General features: G+C 39.5%; 1 protein-coding gene across 2 annotated transcripts in view; it reads right to left on the bottom strand.

Moving 5' to 3' along the window:
* Positions 1 to 15,839, bottom strand: part of CHST11 (carbohydrate sulfotransferase 11) — a 176,331-nt gene that overhangs the window by 103,515 nt on the left and 56,977 nt on the right. The window lies entirely within an intron of this gene.

Here is a 15,839-nt window from a genome sequence, read left to right on the forward strand (position 1 = left end):
CAACAAAGAGAGATTGTTTTGTGGCAGGAGTCAGACATACACGCTTAGCAAAAAAACAGCTAAATGTTTTAATTTTCTTCACAATTAGGATAGTAATGTTCCTAAAGGCTGTAATTTTAATTTACATTTAAAACACCTGACTAACTTCTGAGCATTTTCAGTCACGCAGCCAAGTATTGTGATTCCTTTTGTTTTGCACTAATGTGCCTTTTCAAAAGTTAACTTAGAAAGTTTTTAAAACAGTTAAAACTATAAAAAGACTGCATGAGTAATGACAGCTTCCAGTGTCTGGAAGTGGTTCCAGGAGGAAAAACTGAAGTGAGACTGTGGGACATCCAAAAGACGTTCTAAGTACAGAGCTTCTGCCCATCTCGTCCCCTTCTGTCACTCCCCCCATACTCTTGTATTTTTTTGTTCCAGGGATGTTTTGAAAAACAAGGTGTAGCCCCCTCACCATTACAAGAAAAGTTTCAAAAATGAAGCTTTCCAGTCAACAGCGAAACACATTGTTTCCATTTTAAAATCAAAGAACGGGGAAAAGGAGAAGGGAGAATATCCAGGTCATTACACCATGATTAAGGAGGATCCTCAATCACTAATTTCTTGTTACAAAAATAAAGAAGAATAATTCTAGTGTGTTGTTCCCCAAATTATTACTTCACTTTTCATTTCTACTAAATACAGTAAACAGTAACGTGCGTAAATGTATCCCTTCCTGCTTCACTTAACCAGCAGGTATTAACACAGCAACACTTTATATGCAGCAGCAACAACCATAACGATTAAATTATTTGCACAATGTGCAAGATTTGATTCCCAGATGTAAACAAACAAACAAATGAAAGCAACGGTCTTCCCAGCAAAAGCTAAATGCTAATGCAGAACCTTAGTCACAGAAGCCATTAAATCTTTTTTATGATTCCAAATATTGCTTAATTGGTTTGTTTGTTTTCAATAAAGCCTTTAGAAGAAGACCGTAGAGTTAGCATAGCAACACAGCAGCTCAACACAGCACTCAGTTCTCTGTTTATCAGTGTCAAGAAGAGCATGCCTTGGGCACAGCTGTGTGCAGCACCTCGGTGCACACCTGGAGAATCCTTGTACCTGGAATTTAACTGCAGCATGAAAATAAAGGGGAACACTCCCCTTCCCTCAGCAGAAACCCCATTCGCACCTTTTGCAAAATTGTCCTTAGGTGAGTAACTATCAGGAATGTTTATTAATAGTTTAAAGCGCTCATTGACACGCCTGTGGACAAACTCACCTCTTAGCGCTTCTGCAACCTGCTTACTACTGTCTCAGCTTCTCTGAGGCACCGTTTCATCATGTGAATGACATGACCTTTAGGGTCTGGATCTCATCTATAGCAATCTGCAGTAAGAAAACCGTCATATGGACATTAACTGCAGCTATACTAATTTTAACAAAACTTTGACTCCGTCACACTATTGTGGTAGTTAAAATTTAAAAAATCAAGCCTTTTATCTTCACTAAATCTTCTTACTAACATAGTAGATACCTAAATTTAGATTTATGGCTTGGGCTGATCTCCATTCATAAATACAGTTAATTACAATCTAATGATAAGTATTGCATATGCATGGCTCCAAGAACTGATTAAAATATCACGTTCATGCACACTAAGTGTGTGAAGCAGATGACAGCAGCATTAAATGCCTTTAATGATTAAAGAGTCGCTTTAATACTGCAACTTCAGCAAAATCAGCAGTCTCTTGAATTTAGCCAGGGCTGTGAGCAACTGAATGAATTGTTAGTTTGCTACCTAAATACCAGAGCTGTAAGAACAAGACCTTTCTTCCATCTCTAGGAATGGTTTGCACAAAATGCAATCTTAGCCCATGTTGTTAAAACATATTCATTAATTTAATAGTAAGTCTGGAGAACATGTTATCTAGGCACCAAAATTTCATTTTCTCAAGAGAGAAATATAAACAGTCCTGCTGAATTAAAAGCTTATCAACATAATAATCATCTGTGTATATATACACAGAGAGAAGGAAACTACACATACAGGCCTTAAATTATCTCAGAATAGAAGCATCCATGCACAAATTATAGAAAACTCTATTTAAACCCACTAGGACCCAGAACAGGAATTTGACCTGTGAATTACAGTGCCCTGAGCACAGGAACATAGTGCTCTTCAGCCAAAACTTCCTCTAGCACCTGTGCAGAAAAAAATGTCCAGTAGCTTTGCCACAGTCTTCATCCCTTATATGACCATGAATTAAAATTTAGATCCTTCAATTTAAACACAGCCTTTGGAAAGGCACAATTTGGGAGCATACTGAAAGCCTGCAGGTCATCACAAAGGTCAGGTAGCCTTTGAAATTCCTGCCATGGTCCAACAATTAATGTGTTTACCAGCATCTCCTCCCCAGGTCCCCCCAGATGCTGAACCCATGATGGCAGAGGAAGGATTACAAGTGACAGAGTAAATGCACATGACAAAGCACATACAAGATCTTGGCACCTATGAGAGCATCTTCTACTTGAATCTAGCCAAAAATACAAGAAAATAATGCCCAGAATGATGGGCACTGGTTGGAAGCGAGAACAAGCAGGAAGGCAGGAGGCATGGTATAAACCCTTCATATTTTTGTTTGGTATTTCAGAGACTGAAGATTATTCATATAGAAATATGTGAACTAGGTTTAAGTTGTCACATCTACTTGGCAAAAGGCATTTATAATGTACTTAGTAATCTATAACACAAAGACCTTGTCTCAGAATCAGAGACCTCTGTTATTCCCAAAGAATGACCAATGACAACAGAAAATACTAAAAGTAAGAAGCCACATCAATGTAATTTATGTCTCTCCATTTCAGGAGCTACAGAGAAAATGAGAGAGAAGACATGGTGGTGCTTCTCTTGAGAGATTACTAGCCTGAAAAGATATGTGAACACTGGCATTGTCTAGACAGAAGAGAAAGCCAGGGGGTGGGGTGGTGGAAATCATGGGAACCAAGAATCCTGGAGTCTTAAAACCATAAAGGTCACCATCTCACAAAGTCTCAGAAGGGCAAATTAAACCATTTCTCACAAGCCTGTGTGGGATCAAGTCGCAGAGGAGACTCTGCTGGAAGAGACACACAAAATAATTGTCACTTCTTCCACTGGACTTACAGCGAGAAACAAGTGAGATTTCATTTGTCACTTACATTACTACCTACATTACTACCATCCTACAATCCTGTAAATGTCAGAAGCTCCCATTTCAAAGACTTGTGGTGAATAAAAGTTCCCCAGCTGATATCTAGCAACTGTGTTCCTACTTGGTAACATTTAATTTACCTTGCTTGGACCATTCTAATTACTTGCACAATAATTAGGATCAAATGTAAAAACTTTACCTCTGTTCACTGCCTCTTAAATTAACTGCCTCTTACTACAAATATTTGAGAAAAGTTCTGAGGACATATTAATATTTAACTTTCCATTACATTGGTATAAAGTACAAAGACAAAATTCGCTAATACAGCATTGCTTAAAGCTGATATACATAATTCATTCCATCTATTTGGGATACAAGTTGACTCACTGAAGAAAAAGTATGCAATGTGGTGAGACTCCAGTGGAAGATGTTATCATGTTCTTGTTTTGAAGGAAAAAAGTCAAATATATATATATATATATTTTTTTTTTTTAACATGATTTTTTTTCTGGTCTGATTTCTGTATGAAAGACTGAAAATTGACAGCAGTCTGCTTGCTTCTTTTGGCTGAGGTACATTGCGTTCCAACTAACACTGCTGTCCAGCTGCCCCTAATTTCAGACCAGGGTTAATGCTTTCCATGGAGCATCTCACTGACAGCAAAGAGCAAGCACATGACCTGACACCTTCTCCTAGAGCTGTAAACAACTGAGTTAGGGCTGAACATTCACCTAAACACTACCCCATCTAGACAGGAAAAACAGTGACATTTGGGCCAGGCAAAACACCAGCATTGAAACAGTTAGTTACATCTTTGGAGTCTCTAGTCAGGTTTAAATAAGCTACTGTCCTCAAAACTTTTTTAAAGCAAAGTAAGAATAACTAATTGTATCCATACTGATGGTTTAAAGATTCTTTTCAGCTAAAGATCTGGATGTGGTTTGTCTTCCAAACTCTCGCATAGACCTCTGCTATGACCCCAAAGCAGCACTGAAAATTAATTCCATTGGGTAAATAGGATGACGCATTGAAATATACATTCAAATACCACACTAAACACCTTCTCAGAGACACTGAGACATCCACAGCTCAATCATAAGAATATGTCTGCGAATAGTATTATAAAAGTACTGCTCCAGCTGCACCAGCAAGAATGAGGCTCAGAGTAAACTGGTCGCATCTGAATACAAACCAAACAAGGCTCAATTTGACAATATTTTGCACATGCTACCTCTTCAAGAATGAAAATCCTCAGGATAAAGTTGAAGCAAATGACCCTAGGAAGCAGCCCTTTTCTAGAGTATTCAGAGGCTCCTGGAGTGAGTATTTTGCAATTTGGAACATCCTGTCCACATACCACTCAGATACTTGGTTAAAATCATGCTGAACAAGCTTTTCATTAGTAACCAGCTCGTTCTGCTTCAGGAAAACAAGCCTTCCATAATAATTGACAACAATCTGCTCTGCAAGACTTCACTTCAGCCAAGTCCAAATTGCAGACAAAATTGGAAACTCAGTGAAAAAAAAAAAGACTACCTCATTCCAAACTTCATTAAAATTCCTATGCTCCCTTCCAGAGACTAATCAGGCTAAGGACATTGAACAGTATGAAAGGGTTAATTTTTAATCAGTAATGAGGAGCATGAGGAGCGAATGCAAATGCTGTCACCCAGCACTGGCTCCAGAGCCTCAGTAAGGGAATTTTAGATAGCTCTCTCGGCAATGATTTACGAACACTAATCCTTCAGCTGCGGTTCACAAAGATCAACGGATTGATAGCAACATCTTGTGACATCTGGGGCCTTGTGCTTTGCTGCATTCAGCTCAGGATTTTAGACTAAATTATCAGCCCTTTATCTGGAAGCCACAGGTACAAGGATTTATGACTAAACTCTTGTCTGGCTTCTTTCACTTTCTTCAGACAAAAGTGCATCTTTCTTTGCTGCAGCTTGGCAGATCTCTTTTTTTCCTAAAAAAATAAGACTAGGTATTGTACACGAGCGTGCTAAAGTCTTAAATGCAGAGATTGAGATAATTCTTATTCTCTGTGTTAACGGAGAACAAGATCTTGTCTTACACCAGACAGTAACTAGAAACACAGGGTTTTACTCAGCATGAGAAATGAGCAAAAAAATCTGTGGCCAGAGCACCTTGCCACATGTAACACCACTATGCACCACAGACAAACCAGAGACCCTGCTGAGCTGGGCTGTAAGTACACAGAAAATAAACAATCTCAAAAGCTGGATATTGTAGAACTCCTCCTGAGGAATAGGATACTATTATATATTTTAGTTTAGCATTATTAATTCAATATGGCCATCTTACCCTCCCCTGATGTTTCCACTCCCACTCATGTACCAAGGGGACTTCCTGAAATAAGACAGTGGATAGATACCAGAAAGTGAAAAAACAAAGATGACATCGCACCCTGGTGAAATGATTACAGCTTGGACCATGGACCAGCAAAGTAACACTCCTCAGTTCACAGATCAGAAAAACAGAGGTAAAGAGGTTAAAAACTTCCACAAAGCAAATTACTTGCTACAGATCAAATTCATTTTACTAAGCAGAGAAGACTATTCTAAGCAACTCTTTTAAGCTCCTACAATTAGCAGAGAGCCACAACTGCAGAGAGAGGTTGCCCCACATGCCTCTGGACGTGGCTTTCCTCCTTTCCACTGACCAGCATGGCTGGCTGGGTTGATGGTTGAAGTTACATGAAATAAATCTGGCACAGCAAGGAAATGAATCTTAACATTTGTTTCTAAGCTCTAATCACTAATTACAAAGGTTGTAAATGCCCTCCAAAGAATAGAGAGATATTTAATTACTTTTTGCTTTAGACAGATTTCCAGAAATAAATTTGTATTTTATCCTGTTTGTTCTCAGATTAGCATGGGAATAGGTTTAATTGGGCACAGTGGGGAAGTTAATATCCTTGGGTGAAATTATGCAGAGACTTAGATCCTTGGCCACCCTACAGACATTGCATGTGGCATAAATTAGCATAACATCTTTCCTGTTAATGAACAATGAGCAATTTTTTTTTCAGTAATTTTTTTAAAATGTTAATCCATACGGAATTTCTTTAGGCATCTCAAGAAATTAACCGCAAAACAAAATCAAAATACTTTTCCAAAAGCTTTACTTCTCAAATAAGGAGAGCTCTGTTTCGTTTATCTCTGTCACACACATGCATACACTGCTTTTCAATGCAGTAAGTTTTTGTGAGTGCAAACTCCAAACTATATTGGAGTAGTGGTCAGAACTTTTCTGACACAACCTTGCTTCCCCTAGGATGATATGCACATTCAGGGGTATTAAAGAATTTCACAGGTCAATTCTGGATGTATCGCTGACCACCCCAGCTGCCTGCTTACCTCTGTGTATGCCCTGGTTTATGCTATCCATTAGCAAAGACAGATGTCCCAAAACATTGATCAAAATGATCTACTTCTTTTTCCCCCGGATCTATTTCTAAGTCTTCATAAATAAATTAATAAACTATTTTATATTCTTTTTTTTTGCCATTCACATCAACCTAATGTTTCCTAGCTATATGTATTTCACAAACAAATATGTGTATTATGAATTTGCATGAAGCAACACTGTGGATACGGTATATCAAATACAAAGAAAATTTCTCTTTCTGAGTAGTACACTTTTTCCTACTTTTCCATAACAAGTTAACTGTGTGTTTTGCAAAATGAAAAATCTGGGAAGGCTGGAAAATTTCTAGGGGGGGAAAAAAAAAAAAAGCCTATAGGTTTCCAAACACGCTTCCTTCCAATTTCTAGGTACTCGCTGTAACAATATCAGCAGGCACATCCGCCGAAGGGTTCTCTTTGTAGCAAAGAGCTGAATGCTCTACTGTGTTCTTCTTATCAGCCTGGTTTTCTAGCCTGTAGATAGTTGACTATAACCCCATCTCTTTGATAAAATTTGAAATAAAAAATGTGTAAATATATGTCCAGGGGAAAAAAAGCTACATTTGCATTGTCCTAAAAAAAATGAGAAGCTAGATTTCTTTTCACTGTATTTCCCACTATTTCCATTACACTGTCAGTACCAGTCTACTTAACAAACATGATGTATGAGCTTGCTCCAAAATAAAAAGAGGGAGTGAGCGAAAAACCTCTAAAGGAGGAAGGTTTCTTTAGAAAGCTGTAATTTTAAAAGCATTTATCTTGAATCATGGTCAAAATGAAAACGACAGCTGCTGCAGCTGTAGTCTATTTGAGCTACTGTTCCTTTGCTTGTTCTTCAGCAGATGTGCATTGAAGATGAAACACAAAATCATATTTGCTATGGATATACTCAAACGCACAGCAAGTCTTCTCACAAGCCAAGCAGAATAGAAAATAGAGCCGCAGCAGACATTTTAACCTGGAGCAATTAAAGACTCAAACTTTTGGTCTCTGAACTTCAGGCACACACACATATGCACACCTGACCTGACAGAAACAGAAATCAAACGAATAGTTTCTGTCCCAGTGACATGTCCAGATGGACCAAGATTTACCACCTCTGTAATACATCAGTGCCCCTGATATTTTTAGTGTGATCACATTCTCCTGATACTTTCCTGTGATTTACGAACAATAACTTTCTTTACAAAAAAAGAAGGACTAAACAATTCGATAAGCGGGAGAGAAAGTATGAAATCCCACTGTTAATCACTTCCAGAGCAGTCATTCATTACAGCAAAGAGGATTATGACTGCAGCTTGTTGGATAAGCAGATAAGCTCTTATAAATTAAGGATGCTATTTCCTTGACAATGTGAAGGCCAAATGCTGATATTAAAAGGAAAAAAGTACCACAGACAGTAAACGCCCAATTCAGCTATTTGCAAAATGTTGAGACTAATAATTAATACACAGCTGAGCTTTGCTGTCTTATTCAAAGTGTCTATTCTGTTTAATACTTCTAAACACCAAGGAATAGCAAAGCACGGAGACACAATCAGCCCCTTTGCAAGATCTTTGCAAGTTTTCCAGCAGCTGGTTATTACTTCAGCTGACAGGGATCAGGACAGGTTTAGGTCTGCAAAGCACTGTCAGGCCATGTTCAGCCCCATTGGACTGCGGAAGCTCTCCTGCACTCCTGCCTTCTTCCAGCAGCATCTGTACATCTGTACATGGAGACTGGGAAGCTGCTTTCACACACTATTCTCGCCCTGTCAGCGAGCTCTACAGAGATAATATTGCTTTCAGATGTAAGAATCCCCTAACATGGCAGTTTCAAAATATTCCAAAGCACAGATCCTTCAAAACATTTTACATATGAATAGGACATTGTCAGCTCCCTCAGACCCAGGCTGCACTTCAGCACACAGAAGAGTAAAATACACATTAGCACTATAAAACTTCATCTCAATTAGCATAATCTGTATTTCCATTATAGAGCCCAGCTTTACAGCCAACCTCGGGTTATGTACTGAGCACTCTGGATCTGTCTTTCTCTAAGGAGAAATTCCCCAAACACAAGACCATTCAGAGCGGTGAATATGAGCTTTCAGTGCTGTCTTATCTTTCAGAGGCTCTGCTCCGTTCCTCTGTCTCCTTCCATTGCTCCCACCACTTCAATGAGTTCAATTAAAATCTTCTGATGCATTTTGTCTACAGCAAGGAAATGCAGTCATGCCTCATGTGTACCCAAGCAGACAGGACAAGCACACCAACTCCATATCCCAGAAGAAAAAGGAGTGAATGAGGAAAGATCTTGCTGTGACTTCATTTCCAATGAGAACATTTAAAGGAAAACCAAACCAAGCAGCAGTTGCAAAAGACACTTATTTTGGTATCGCTACCAAATAAGATGCTGGACAGACTGAAAATTTTAAATTGACTGAGATTCTTCCTCCGATTATGGATCTGCTATATAGCCTGGGATTATAATATACATATATGAGGCCACTACACAAGTAGGTTTCTTCTGCATTACACAGCAATGAAGAAATTGCATAGTATTTCAAGGTTCAGTTACTGAATCTCCAGAATACTGGATATGATCTTTATTGGTAACAGTAACATTTCATAATTAGCATGCAAAATAATAAGCTTTGTTTTCAGTCCCTAGTAGCTTGCCAAATGCATTGTGAAAATTCTAGGAATGTTGCAGCTGGTGACCACAAAGTATCCAGAACACAGATCACTCCTACTGTGTAACTCCAAAGGAGACAGAAAACAAAACTGCTAGACTAAAGCATGGACTTAAAAAGTTTTTCCATAGGAATCACAGAATGGTTTGGGTTGGAAGGGACCATAAAGATCACCCAGCTCCAACCCCCCTGCCACAGGCACGGACACTTCCCACCAGACTGTTCAAGGCCCTATCCAACCTGGCTGTGAACACTCCCAGGGAGTGGCCATCCACAACTTCCCTGGGCAACCTGTTCCAGTGCCTCATCACTCACACATGAAGGATTTCTTCCCAATGTCTGACTTACATCTTCCCCCTTCCAATTTAAAGCCATTCCCCATCATCCTATCGCTACACACTCTCGTGAACAGCCCCTCCCCAGCTTTTCTGTAGCCCCTTCAGATACTGGAAGGTCGCTATAAGGTCTCCCTGTCTTGTCTTCTCCAGGCTGAACAACCCCAACTCTCTCAGCCTGTCCTCCTAGCAGAGGTGCTTCAGCCCTCTGATCATCTTCGTGGTCTTCTTCTGGACCTGTTCTGGACCCGTTGTGGAACCCAATCTGGACCTCTGGACGCATTCTGGAAACTAATACCATTCTCGAACTTGTGAGGTCTCATGTAGAGAGGGAGAAAAATCAGGAGAGAGAGGAAAAAAGAAAAGCAACCTTTCCAGAAGACTTCCCTAAAATAACACACAATTAAGCTGTAGTTCATATTTCAGAAAGACTCAGAAAAATCTTCTTTCAAAACTTCCCAGGAGAAGAAAATCCACCTCGGGAAACTGATTTGATGTCAAACCCTCCTCCCCAAACATCCTCTTATGCTAAGCTGATTTGAGCTATCCTCACCTTGCAGCTACTGGATCTTGCGGTGTATCTGTCTGCTTCTCAGAAGAAGGCAGCTGTAGTTCTCTTCTCTCTATGGGAACCTACACTTCATGGTCAAGGCACCCCTTAACTTTCCATCAGTCTATGGCAAGTTTTCTAAGCAATTCCTCAATTCTCTTGCTTTCTTCTAAACATCTTCCAAGATAAGACCACAACTTTGTGAAACCACGATGCCCCCATATGTTAACACATCACCACAGCAAAGGCTGCAGCAGGACCTTTAAGAAGAGCAAGAACAACCTCCCCTCTTGACTCAGACACATGCCTGAGCAACATTAGTTTTCCAGCATCCCAGGCAGCAGCCAGGGCAGCTGAGGAACCATCATCTTCAAGCCCTTTTCAGATCTCCCTTTCAACAGAGTAAGGTTCTTTACTCAGTAAGCACCACCTAGAATTTATTCCTTTACATATGCACCCATACTAAAATGACTAAGTCACTAGGGATTGACAACTCTGTATTAAAGACTTGCTATTTTCTTCATCTCCATTTATCACTGCCCTAACTTTTGCATTCTCTGTAAACCTAAGCAACAAATTACTATGTTTTGTTCTGGATCATAAATTAGAATATTTAAATCATTTCAGCCCAAAATCTGGTCCCCCAAGAATCCCATGGGAGATGTATCTGCTTAGCAATGATTTCCCAATTACAGCTATTTTTACAAACTGTCAAACATCCTTTAAATCATTATTATATGTGCCAGATTGATATACATTCACTTGCCAATTTAACTTTTGGTTTATTCATTTCCATATGCACCTGTATAGGAGTAATTCTGACATTCAAATATTGTATCATTAAAACAAAGAGGGTCATCAACTTGGAGACTTCATTTTAAAACTTGTTATTTGTCTATCTTTAACCTTCCAAGGCTGCAGAGAAGGCTTCTGTGCTGTATTACAGTCTTAGGCTGCTCTCAACTCTGTGTGGGTTAATTTTGTCACAAGTTCTTGAAAGCTGAAACAGCTAAGCTGCATTTTAATTAACAACATTTTACACTTTCAGCTTAAAAATATAAATCAGAATAAAACTTACAGCTTAAGCAATTCTTTCTCAAGCCACAGAGTTGAACGGCAAATATGACTGACTTGGAGGGAGTAATCTCAGAATGCTCCTTCTTTTTGGGGTAATCCTTACAGTAATTCCTTACATTAATCCTTCATTAACTATTAATCAACTGTTACCATGGCGGGATATATATAAGCTGTGTTGAATAACAAAACCCAGCAAGAGAAAAAAATTCATTTGATTTCACATTTACAATAAGGAGTTGACACAAATTATCCTTTTCTAAGCTGAGATAAATCATCTTCAGCTCCATGAACTCGAACAGATCTCTGTCCTTCTTCGTGGCTGAGAATTGCACCTGAACTGTCTACTGTGAAAGGAAGATTTACTGAGATTGACTGCTTGAGCCCTGAGCAGGCAAAGCAGTCAAAGCATTTTATTCAGCTGGGAAGGACACCACTTCCATGTATATGTGCAGCTATTCATGCAGTTATGATATGAGTAACCACATTACATCCATACATGAGTGAATATATTTATGCATTATTGGTGTTGACAGAGCATGCCAGTGTTTCACGCACCACCAGATGCTGGTATGTTTTTATTTTGTAATTATTTCATTTTCAAGAGTTGTAACATGCTGCATCATGTTTTATTGTTCAAATCCAGCTATTAAATGGCAGTTTACTTTGGTTTCTCCTTTCCATTCTCTAGACCTTGCTCCAATCTATTTGATTAAAGGTTTCCAGGCTGAAAGTTTAAGTAATATTCAGAGAAAACAGCAACGTGAATTTTCAATCTAATAGTAGCCTCTTATTTAATAACCATTTTTTTCAAGAACACACTGCTTTTCAACTCTTCTATTAATCACGCTCTCAATGTAATATTTTCCTGTAAAAACTATTCTATTCTTCGTAAATTTTTATCCTCTTTTCTCTGACATTTCCTTTTTTCCCCACACCACACGATTCTCTTTGGCACTCTGCTGCTGCCCCTACACACCCTTACCAATCTTTGAGGCTCTGCCAACCATTTCTCTTCCCTTACTTCTTCTAGTCTTCTGCCACCATTCAGATCTCTTCCATTGCACTCCCAAAGCAATGAGCCAAGAAAAACTCCAACTTGGTCCCTAAGCCAGCCATCACGCTGGGAATCTAAGTCCCTCTCAGTCCAGGGGATGAGTTGGCCCAGGAAGCGGAGGAGAATGCAAGGGGTGGTCGGGAAGAGGAGATGCTGAAGGCATGGGGACTTGGGCTCAGTTGCTGAAGAGGAACCAGAAAATAGCCCTCTCCCATGTGTCTCCCCAGTCTTCCAGGGCTTTAATCCCACCCCTGAGCTAGGATCCCCTTTTCCACCATCTCAATGCCCTATTCCCAGCTCAGCACTGTCACTCTGGGACCTCCCCTTCTCTGTTCCCATGAGACCCCATCCACTTAGTGGTCCTACATTAGCTAAAATAGATGAACAAAAAGGCTTGAGAGATAAGGCAAATTACAAGGCTGGGACGCATGCATGGTTTTATTTAAAGTTTTTACTCAGTGCTTTGTTTTTCCTCCAGTTAAAGCTGTTAAGAAAGATGACAGAGTTCGAGAGCATTGTCACAGGCGCACAAATCACAATCAGACAAGAGGCTCTGCAGCAATGTCGTTGAGTGCTTTTCTGTTTCTAAACAAACAGTAGTTTTTCCTTTCTATTTTATACACTCACTTTCAATTCTCTATCCTAAATGTTTAAACAAGGAGCAGTCATCCTTTCAAACAATTAAAGGCTGTGAATATGGAAAATAGTCCAAGATTTTATATGTTACTTTTCAACAGGATGCACAAGAAATGTACTGTTCCCTCCAAGACTGCATTCCAGCTAAGATCAGTGTCAGAAAAAAGAACATTTCAGGCAAATACAGCCTTACAAATGATGATCACCTTTACCTTTAGCTTAGCTATGAATATTTTCTTTAAATGGGACCTCTGAACAGAAAACGAAAACGAGAGGACCCCAGGATGACAACCCCACTATCATTAACCTTGTGGAAAACGTATTTGTTACATTGCATTTGTGGCTTCCACCAAATATTTTGTAATTTCAAACGAGAGCTGAATATGCATATTTAAAAAAGAAAACAGATCCAAACCACTAGAACTAATTTCATTGCTCAATACCTTAGCTATATTCTTTTTTTGTTGCTATCTTACATCATCCAGAAAATAACGAAGGATACAAAGGCTATAGGTGAGGATGTGAGTGAACTTGAAAAATCAGAGCTTATAATCACCCAGAGGTAATTGCAATGTAAAAAAAAAAAAAAAAAAAAAAGAGTGCAGGGTGCAGGTAACTAGTGATTTTATTTAGACCCTCCCACATGAACAGGATTAATTCCATGCTCTGCAGATGTTCATTTGTGTACTACTTATACTATGGGGAAATGAAAATATAGGGTGGTCAAGACAATTGTCAAGACAATTTAACTGTTCCTGTTGCAGCTGTGCTACTTGCTTTGGAAGACAGGACAACAGCCCTAATGCCTACAATTCCACCAGTCCAGCCCAATCCCAACACTCAGAGGATCTTATTTAATTCCTGCATCGCTGAGGAGTGTCCTTTTAAGTAGTAGGTTTTATTTGCCATCTTCTTGCCATACTAGTAATGTCACTAAGTTCTAGAGTTTGAAAAAAAACCTCTCCTAGGCTAAAGTTCTAGCTCTTAAGAATAATATGTTTGGTGATTCAGTGTGTGCTCCTCCATAAGGTTTCACTTGTGGCTTTTTCTTCAAAACACCCTGATGGCATCATCCAGCTTTCCAAATTTTACCCTCATTATTAGGCTACTGCTAAACCAGTCTCCAGTTGGTCATTGGAACGTCAACCATCTCTTTCCAGACCTGTTTTGCTTCACAAAGTCCCTGCTGGACCTAGTTCTTTGCACTGAGGCTTCTTTGCATGGAAAAGGGTGGGAATGCAACTTCAGTTTTCATTCCCACTCCCTTCCATGCAAAGGAGCCCAGAAGAAGACTCCCCATGGCCAGGTGGGAGATGAATCTTCTGGTTTCCCTCCAGATGGTGCTCAGGAATAGGGGCTGGCTAAGGCACATCCCAACTTGTTCATCCTAAAAAATAGCTACCAGTCAAGTCATCCCTATCCTCAAATAAACTCAAATCCTCAAGTCAACCCCAAATAAAACACCCAGGGCAAGGAGAGAAAAGGGGAAACAAAACAAAAGCACAGGGAATCAGTCCTAAACAAGTATAAGGGTACCTCTCCTTCATCCGTTAGCATTTCTTACAGCCAAAACACAAGATTTAAGATATGCACATGACTAAGGTTTCCAGCACCAAGGGTTTCCCAATGCTATTCATCTAATCCAAAAATCAACAAGCTACATTGAGCTTTGACGGCACAGACAACACTGAAGGAAGAAACCTCAAGACTTTATTTCCTTTCTCCCGTGTTTTTCAAATATCATCTGTTTGTTCACCCCAGACAAAACAAAACACAGGCTTCTTCCCTCCCTTTCAACTAGAGATTAAGATACTCAGACTTTAATATCAAGAAACAAGTGACCAAAATGGTTCTTCCAAACCCAAATAGCATTCTTCTTCCCCACCATCCAGACACAACATGGGAAAATCTATGCACCACTCGCCCAAGCCCTGCAATCTCCTTCCACAGCAGCAGCTCCCTCCCAGCAATGCCATTTCTCTTCTGCCCAGCAAAGCTTAGGTCAGGATTAAAGCAGGGGTAATGTCTGAAACACAAAAGGTCTTTTATTGACCACATCAAGCACAATACCAGAGACAGGAATGATAAAAGTCACAGAAAGACTTCCAGCTTCCCAGGAAAAAGTAGTCATTAAGGCAGTCATCAAGGCCAGGGCCAAGCTAACCATACACAGGGTGACAGCCAACCCCACCACTTGTCACTTGATGAAACCACTGTTTATGCACTAAGGGCCCAAACAAGCACTTAAATACATCTCGGTCCCCAAATCACACTGAGAGGAGACAAGTGGGATGAACTGTAGGCCACCCGCAACGGTCACTAATGATGCAATTTATTTCTAATAGAGATGACATTGCAGCAACTAGCATTACTGTTTGACTTGAGAAGTGTAGAACACAGCAAGAACAAACACTTCCTCCCTAATCCGCGCTTTCTCCTTCCCATGACCTTTCTCCTTGCCAATGGAGCAAAAGCTAGTTTTAAAACATTGAAGAAAATGGGGAGAAAATGATAAAGTAAAAATAAAACTTAAAAAAAAGCTGCAGCTATTTGGCACAAATTAAAAAAAAAACCATAAAAAGCTTAAAAAAAATCTTTTTTCTTAAAAAAAAACTTACCAAATTCTACTACCTTTCTCTTTTCAATGACAGCCTTTACAGGAAAGATTTGTCCACTTTCTTATCTGATGCTGTAATTATCTGCTGTCACTAAACAGGCACCAGTGGTACTGAATTTACACAGAGTCACACCCAGGAGGTTATTCAAATTACAATCTATACAACCCAGTGCCGAACACAATAGCTTTCCTGAATTATGGCTGTTTTCTAAAATATGGGCTGGTACTGTATTGCTAATTGTAGCCAAAGGCATGACCAACCCATGTCTATGCAAACCACTTCAAAAGA

This window comes from Cuculus canorus, chromosome 1 (assembly GCF_017976375.1).
Source record: "Cuculus canorus isolate bCucCan1 chromosome 1, bCucCan1.pri, whole genome shotgun sequence".
NCBI classification, from domain to species: domain Eukaryota; kingdom Metazoa; phylum Chordata; class Aves; order Cuculiformes; family Cuculidae; genus Cuculus; species Cuculus canorus.